Below are 468 nucleotides of genomic sequence, written 5' to 3'. Positions count from 1 at the left end.
TAAAGCCCTTCTGTTTTAATATAACTATAACTATTTCATGATTAACTGCTTCTCTTCTCTGAAATATGCTGGCATGAACATTATGCTATGGAATACATCTTCTCTTTGAATTATAAATAAACCAACCACACATGGACTCTCTCAGCATTAAAGGAATGGAATAGGGGAATAGATATGGATTATTTGACAAGGGGTTTGTAGCAGGTATAGTTAATTTCTTAGAACAATGCACATTTTCAAACCAGCTCTGTAGCTACTTTCTATCAGAGATAACAAAAACTAAATATAAGCAAATATACTCCTACTTAGCATCAGGTACCCATTCTGAAAATCAGATGTTCTTCCTGAAAACAGTAACTTAAGGCCTATATTATTTTAAAAGCACAGCTTCATAATATTCTACATACTATATTTCAACCCCAAATCCCCAACCATATTTTAATAGAAAAATGCATATAAACAATTTAT

This window comes from Galeopterus variegatus, unplaced genomic scaffold (genome assembly GCF_000696425.1).
Source record: "Galeopterus variegatus unplaced genomic scaffold, G_variegatus-3.0.2 Scaffold5058, whole genome shotgun sequence".
In the NCBI taxonomy this organism is placed as follows: Eukaryota; Metazoa; Chordata; class Mammalia; order Dermoptera; family Cynocephalidae; genus Galeopterus; species Galeopterus variegatus.
The sequence above is the reverse complement of the archived record's forward strand: the minus strand, read 5'-3'. Positions refer to the sequence as shown.